Raw genomic sequence first — 7880 nt, 5'->3', positions numbered from 1 at the left:
GTGAGACTTTGCCAGGCGCCAGAGCGGATCCGGATCTGGGCGTGGGCTGGAGCAGAGGGTCATTGGCTTGGTAGCAGAGCCTGGCCGTGTGTAGCCCAGGCGTCCAGGGGATGGGGTGCGGGGTGGGCTTGGGGGCAGGCAGGCAGGCATAGTCCTCATGTTTCTAGGGGTTCCAGTGTGGGCCGTAGCAATAGGACAGTGGGTAGGGATCGACCTGGGTTCGATCCCCGCTTCCCATACAGTTCCCCCAAACTCCCTCGGAGTGATTCCAGGGTGATTCCCGAGTGCAGAGCTGGGAGTAATCTGAGTAGCGCTGCTGTGGGCCACAAAACAAAATAAATGACAGGCAACTCCTTGAAAAACAAAGGCAAAAGAAACCGAACCCCAAACCAGTTGGCCCACTAAATTACCTAAGCAAAAAAGTGTGCTGGAGAGATACTACAGAGGGCAAGGCGGGCCTGCCTCGCACGCGGCTGATCCAAGAGGATGCCCTGCACACCAAGCACTATCGGAGTGATCCCTGAGCAAAGCCAGGGAAAGCCAGGTGTAAACTCTGAGCACTGCTGGGTTTGGCTCAAGGACCAAAAGAGAAACAAACAAATAAACAAACAAACACCAACAAAAACAAACCAACCAAACAAAACCCTGGGGCGCTGAACTCGAGAGGAAAAAAAAGAATTGTGAATCCTCAAGGGTTCTCATGATTCCAAATGGAGCAGCCCCCAAGTTCAATAGTGGGGCAATAAGTATATTTTGATAGTCTGCATCAGACAAATATGCCACTATTAAGAATCACTTTTGCAAAGGCAATTTCATGATGAGAGGGTGGGCATGCTCATGTATACCGCTCCCTTCTACCTTTTTCATCTCACATGCAGTGTACCCTTCAACTTTTTTCATCTCACATGCAGTGTATCAGCCCAATCCCAATTTTTGTTAAAATAAGCCCAGAAGAGCATGATTCAGAAGACTAGTAGTTAGGAGAGAAAGGAAGAGAACCTAAATTAGAATAGTGTGTTGTGTGTGGGGGGGGGTGAAGGGGAGGAGAAAGGAGAGTGAAAAGGGAGCAAAACATGAAGACAAATATTTAATCATTTTTGACTAGTGGGAGGTGGGTGGGTGAGTCAGGACCATGGAACTGGTGGGATGGAGCCACTCGCTGAGGGGGCAGCCAAAGGCTTGGGGCAGAGATTGGCAGACCTGCCCAGAGGAGCGTGAAGCCCAGGAAAGATAAATTTGGTACTTATTAACATATAGGCAACTGCTAAATGCTGATGCCCTGGGGTGAAAAGCTCGGCTGAGAATTCCAGGATTCAGGAAAGGATCTGATCTTACATCTTAAATGTCAAAGTTGCTTCCACTCAACCACAGGAACTGTTCACATGAAAGGCACTACTGATGAAATCAAGAGAACTTGGCAGGTTTATATGAGTTAGGACACTTCATTTTGTCAGTTAAAGTGAAAGCCAATTTGAAATGATTTCAACTGCAAAGGGACTTCCCTGGCTCAGACTAGAAGCTATCCAAGGGTAAATTTCTGAGTGGCTCAGGAAGCCAACCAGGAGAGACTATGGGGGAGAGGTGGGGGCCGGGGAGCAGCTCAGAGCTCCTCCTCACCGACCTCCCCACCCCCCATCCCACCATCCCCTCCTCAAAGCTCTGATGCTGCCCAAGAAAATGGAATGAACTCAGAGAAGGCCTTAATCCAGCCCTGCTCCCTCCCTTCAAGGGCCACCTTGAAACTAATCAGCAGCCAATTCCCTCCAAGAACACGGAGTGCCTGGGGAATAGGAATGGAGAAAGAATTACCTGGCAGGCAACAGAGATCCTCATTAGACAAAAGGTAAAACCAAGGACCAAGTTCAGAGGAAGAAGGTAACTCTTTGTTTTGGAAGAATTGCAACACTGGCCTCTTCTTGGGGGATAAAGGAATGGCCTCAGTTCTGGGTTCCGGCCACCCACTTTCCACCTGTGCAGGATTCCAGACCTTTGTCTCTGATCCTTGGAGGTGTCTTTTGTCTCTTAGGAAGGAGGGAAAGGGGAAGGCAGCAGTTGGGAGCCTGCCACTTGGGTGGTACTCTCATTAACACTTTCCCTGGCATGAAATTATTTCACTTAGTCTCTGATCCAATGAAAATTATCATCCTTTGCTAGAGGAATGAATGATGCCCAAAGGGATTAAGTAAATTATCTACAGGTGTGTAGCTAATTAGTGGCCCCTTCCAGGTACTAATTACCATTCTCAGTGAGTGAGAGTAGTTGGCTGAGTCACACACAGCTTGGAACTGGTATAGGGGTTCACAGGCAGTTCCCAGAGCTGAGGGTGGAGGTACATGAGAAGCAAGAGCTGGGGTTGGGTGAGACCTCAGGATTTTCTTCTTTTATCTCTACTGCGTTTATTCTTCTTTTGTTGTTGAGTTCTGGGGCCACACCTGGGGGGTACATCCGGAGCTAAATTCCTGCCCCATGCTCACCAGTCATTCCTGGGATTGCCAGGGGAAACCCCAGCCTCCTGCAGTTAATGCACGTGCTCAGCCCAGGAAGCTCCCTCAACCCTCACAAAGCGTTTCTTGAGTTCCTTCCATGTGCCAGATTCCTGGAGGGAAAGACAGGGTTGAGTCAGGATGCAGAGACGTCATGGAAGGAGAGTGGTAGGGGAAATGGCCTGCTTGGGAGGTGGGTGAGGAGTGATGACTCAGCCAGGAAACAGGCCTCAGGAAAGATTTCTGGGAAGTGGTTATAGTGAGTTAAGTCAGGAGAGAAGGCAGGCGAAGACGAGGCCCTTCAGGGAGAGGGTGCCTGAAGAGTACCCAAGGGAAATTGCTGGAAGGAGCCAGTCAGCTTTGTATTTTGAATATTTCACATTCAGAAGGTGGTGGCAATATCTGAAAGGGGATAAAGGGGTGCAGAACCTGAACAGTCAGATGGTGGAGCCTGAAGTCGGGCTGTGAAAGAAGGAAAGACAAAGGGGAGACTGGTTAGATGAGAGTGATGGTTCCTGGCCCTGTGGACAAGAGAAGAGGGAGAAGAAGCAGACAACAACTTCTGGTTCTGGTGAAGGTCTTGGGTGACCTGTGGACTGGAAAGGGCTAGAGAGACAAGAAATGAGTTTGGGGGATATTTGAGCTCATATTTGAATATACTGTGATTGAGTGATGGAGGAAGTTCAGGAGTCATTCAGCAGGAAGCTGAAACCAGCAGCAGCTGGTGTGTGTGTGTGTGTGTGGGGGGCGAGGCATGCCTGAAGCATGTTTATAAACCTGTAAGTTGTGACTAAGATCAAACAATGGCATCAGTAGGAGAGGATACGATCTCTCCAGAAGAGCACAGAGACCACAGGGAGCAAGACACATCCCAGGTGCTGGAGTGATAGTACAATGGATAAGGTGCTTGCTTTGCACATGGCCAACCTGGCTTCGATCCCCAGTATCCCATATTGTCCACCCCCCCAACATTAGCAAAAGTATGTCCTGAGTGCAGAGCCAGGAGTGACCCCTGAGCATTGCTGGATGTGACCCCTCCAAAAAACACACACCACACATGCCAAAAAACAAAACCCCCCAAAGCCACACCCGAGGGAACCCTGATTTAATTGTTTTTAGCTTTTTGGGCCATACCTAATGGTGCTTAGGGGCTATTCCTGACTTTTCCCTGGGTGATCAATGTCCCCAGGAAACCCAGATTGGAAAGGCATTCAGGTGGAAACTCAAGAGAAACCACAATGGTATAGTGTGGAGGAGATCAAGAAAACCAAAGGTAAATGAGGAGAAATGAGCCCTATTGTAGACAACAGAGAAGTCCAGCAAGACCCAGATGACAGTCTTCTTCAGATCTGATATCCAGGAAGCTGCTGGCCAGGGAGTCAAGGCAGAACAGGCCATGGGAAATCTCCTGGCACCTGCGTGTGTGGACAGAGCATAGGCACCACGTCCATAGGCAGGACTAAGTCTTGATAAATATAGAAAAAAAACCTATTTTTAGAACTAAATGAAGTCAGCTGAGAGCAAAATAGCAACAACCCAAACCCCCAAACCACAGTTATGTCAAATGCAGAAACATTTTAAACTTTTAAGGCCAAAGGTACCAGAGACATAGCAAAGTGTGGGTAGGGCACCTGCTTTGCTTGCAATTGACCTGGGTTTGAGCCCAGACACCACATATGGTCCCGAGTCTGGCTGTATTATCAGAGCTCGGAAGCAGAAGTCCTGAACACAGTCGGTGTGGCTCAAAAACCAAAAATAAACTTTTAGGGCCCAACTTAAAATAGATTAAGCATATGTTCAGGAAGGAATATGACTCTGAGCTGTAGCGATTACCCTTCTGTGAAACAATTATGTATTTTTTTCTGTAAATAAGAGCATTATTTACATAACACTAATGTGCATTTCGAACAATTGTAACCATCACAGTCCTGACCTCTACATTAAAAAGTTTTGATCTGGAACCTGGTTTTGTACAACAGTGCCCCCTAGTGTGGCTGTCGAGCAGATAAACTTCATATTAGAGTGGAAGCAAACAAATCTAGTTCAAAAAACAATTGCTTTTTGTTTTAGGGGTTCTGGCACTCCTCAGGGGTCACTCCTGGTGGGGCTCATGAGGTCAATGTAGTGCAGGAAATCAAACCCAGGCCAGGCATGAGCAAGGCAAACACTTTACCACTGTACTATCTCTGGTGCCTAACAGTTCTTTCGGCACGTTGAAGTTCTCTTTCTGGGGATTTTGCTTAGGTTTTGTGATACAAGGCTGGGGGTATCGATACTGCTGCTATGCTCACTTAGGATGCTAAACACTTGGACACATGCACTCTAGAACTGCTTCGATCAAATGGGTCACAGCAGGGACAGATAAAGTACATGTGGCCAACCTGGGTTTGAACCTTGGCACCCCATATGATCTACTGAACTTCACCAGGAGTGATTCCTGAATACAGAACCAGGAATAAGCCCTGAGCACTGCCGGGTGTTACCCAAACAAAACAAAGTCATGGAATGATCATTTTATTTTTTGTGGCGGGCCCATACTCCGAGGTGCTTGAGGACCACTAGTTGGATGTTTGGGGTTAAGATGTTCACGGGGTGTTAAGGAGTGACTCCAGGCCTTCCACATGTAAAGAATACACTCAGTCCTTTGAGCTATTTCAGCTTTTTAAAGTTTATAAAATGACATATAAAGTTGAATAAACAAATTTCAAGTGTATAGTGAATTTCTAAAACATAAGCACTTGTGTAAACAAGTACATAGATGAAAATTCCTGAAATGCCTTTCTGTCCCTCTTCTTTTTGTCACTGTTGTGTCAACTTACAGATACAGACCCAAATAGCACAAACCCATCTTGCTTGTTGTATGAACTATTGTTTTGGGTTATACCTGGTGGTGCTCAGGACTTACTCCTGGCACTGTGGTCAGGGATCACTCCTGGAAAGGCTTGGGAGACCACACTGGGTGTTAAGAATCAAATCCAGGCTGGTCAGTGCAAGATAAGCTCCCTACCTGCGGCACTAACTTTCCATTCTCTCCCGTTTGAACTTCGTCTGTAAAGTTCAGAAGTATTCTTTTGTCTTACACCATTGTATTTGTTCTGATTCACCCATGTTGCTTTAATAGGTCATTCTCTGCTACATACATTTTTTCATGAGTGGATGAGGCAGCCGTGGCATATGTACAAGATGCAGGACTTCTTAGCTCGGTAAAATCATCCATTCTGCTACAGAGTGGATGGAGCTAGAGGGTATCATGTTAAGTATGATTAAGCCAGAGGGTGGGCAATCATTCATGGCCTAATTCATCTGTATTAAGAAACAAAGCAAAGGAACGGTGTCTGATCTCAAATCCCTGGGCTCTGAAGTAGGGTAGGAGCTTGAAGTAGGGTAGAAGACTGGGGACATGGGAGGAGGAAGAGGCCAGACTCAGTGGCATTAATATAGTGGTGAGAGTTCATTAACTTTGGACATCAAATACATAAATATAAACCCTGAGCATGTTACTTCATTCACAACTTTTTTTGCTTTTTGGGTCACATCCAGCGATGCACAGGGATTACTCCTGGCAGTGCTTGGGGACCATATGGGTTGCTGGGAATTGAACCTCAGTCGGCCGCGTGCAAAGCAAAACGCCCTACCTGCTGTGCTATTGCTCCAGCCCCTCACCCACAATCTTAAAAAGAGGAAAATATTTTGTCTTCTATTACACCTTGACACGAACATTCTTATACATGCCTTCTGGTGGCAGCTAGCTAGGAGAGGGACTGGTAGCTTACAGGACGTGCTTAGCTTTGTTTATATTATCAGTAGTGGATCATAATCATCATCATCATTGTTGATTTTCTCGAGCGGTCTCAGTAACGTCTCCATTTGTCCTAGCCCTGAGATTTTAGCAGCCTCTCTTTCCTCGTCCTTCCCAACCGTGATGGTGATGCACTGGAGGCTCTTTCAGGGTCAGGGGAATAAGACCCATCATTGTTACTCGTTTTGGCATATGAATACGCCATGGGGAGCTTGCCAGGCTCTCTTATGCGGGCAGGAAACTCTCAGTAGCTTGCCAGGTTCTCCGAGAGGGAGAACTAGGCTATAAGATGTCTTGGTTTTAGTCTTTGGATGTTGGCCGTTGATGAGATTACATGGCGCTGGGGCAGTTTCTGGGTGTGACCGCCTAGCTACTGAAAAATGGGGGATCTGGGCAGAAGAGGCCCAGTCCCAATCTGAGCAGGCTTGGAGATCTCAGCCCCGGGTCCCGCATCCCTGGTAGTGGATAAGTAGCTTTATATCTTCAACCACACGTGGTATCAATTTTTTTCATTACTGATATTCTGGTGGGAATGTTCTATTAAAAACACATACTCTAAGGCAAAAAGGTATAGTAGAGATGACATCTGCATTTCTATGTTCATTGCCGCACTGTTTACAATAGCCACAATATGGAAAAAAACCAGAGTGCCCCAAAACAAATGACTGGTTAAAGAAACTCGGGTATATCTATACAATGGAATACTACATAGCTGTCAGAAAACATGAAGTCATGAAATTTGCATATAAGTGGATCAACATGTAAAGTATCATGCTGAGTGAAATGAGTCAGAAAGAAACATAGAAAGATTGCACTCATATGTGGAATATAAAGTATCTGAGAGGTACAAGCTTACAATGATGCAATTTCTGGCAGATATTTCTCTGGACTTAGTTACTAAAGTACTAAAATACAGAAATCCAAACCCGTGCGGCTGCTAGTGTGGCCTCTCGACCTCGTATCTCTTCATTCTCAGCAATGGAAAACAAATTATCAAATGCTTTCTTTTCAGCAGGTCGACTTTAGGGGGGAGAAACTCCAAATCAACAATAGTGAGTTTTTTGTTGAAATATTGAATGTAATCAAAGTAAAGTGAAAGTAAAGTAAAATTTACCAGTTACACATGCGGGGTGGGTGCTGGGGAGGTGGGGGGGAAAGGGGAGTTATACTGTGATTCTTGGTGGTGGAATATGTGCACTGGTGAAGGGATGGGTGTTTGAGCATTGTTTAACTGAGACTTAAACCTGAAAGCTTTGTAACTTTCCACATGGTGATTCAATAAAAGAACAAATTAAAAAAAAAAAAAGGAAAAAAAAACACCTACTCTATGATCCCCTAAGGCCTTCCAGGTACAATCCCTGAGCGCAAAGCCAGGAGTAAGCCCTGGGCACCACCAGGTGTAGCTCCCAAACACCACACCCCCCTTCTTCATTCACCAAGTGTGGCCTATGAGCACTATGGGCTAATTTCCCTCTCCCCCTACTGCTTTATTAATATGTAATTACAACACATTACAATTCACCTACTTAAAATGTACAACTCAATGACCTTGTTTTTGGGCCACACCTGGCAGTGCTCAGGGACTCAGAGTGTACCCC

The sequence above is a fragment of the Sorex araneus genome, chromosome 1 (assembly GCF_027595985.1).
Source record: "Sorex araneus isolate mSorAra2 chromosome 1, mSorAra2.pri, whole genome shotgun sequence".
Taxonomy (NCBI): domain Eukaryota; kingdom Metazoa; phylum Chordata; class Mammalia; order Eulipotyphla; family Soricidae; genus Sorex; species Sorex araneus.
This window is presented reverse-complemented; position numbering follows the sequence as displayed.